Raw genomic sequence first — 387 nt, 5'->3', positions numbered from 1 at the left:
GAATTGTGGGTTGGACCATGTTGATGGTGAGTATGATATTGATTGTGTACAATGATGATTTATTGGAATTGGTGTTGTTGATAATTGGCATGAGGAATAGTATATGATATGTCAATATGTTTGAATTTGAGCCACTTGGGAGAAGTGGGGTAAAATGATGAGATAGTGATTTTGTAAATTGTGGTAAAGTGTCAATGTGTGAGTTGAGGAGACTTGATGTTGAAATTGATATACTTTGATTGATTTCAAAGAAAAGGGATGAAAATGGCATGTTTTGATTGATTTTGAAAAGAGTTGGAAATGGCTTGTTTGGAAATGGCACTTTGTGGTTTTTATGAAAAAATATGGTTTTTGGGCATACTTTGGTGGGACATAACTTGGACTACG

Source organism: Arachis duranensis, chromosome 4, assembly GCF_000817695.3.
Source record: "Arachis duranensis cultivar V14167 chromosome 4, aradu.V14167.gnm2.J7QH, whole genome shotgun sequence".
In the NCBI taxonomy this organism is placed as follows: domain Eukaryota; kingdom Viridiplantae; phylum Streptophyta; class Magnoliopsida; order Fabales; family Fabaceae; genus Arachis; species Arachis duranensis.
The sequence above is the reverse complement of the archived record's forward strand: the minus strand, read 5'-3'. Positions refer to the sequence as shown.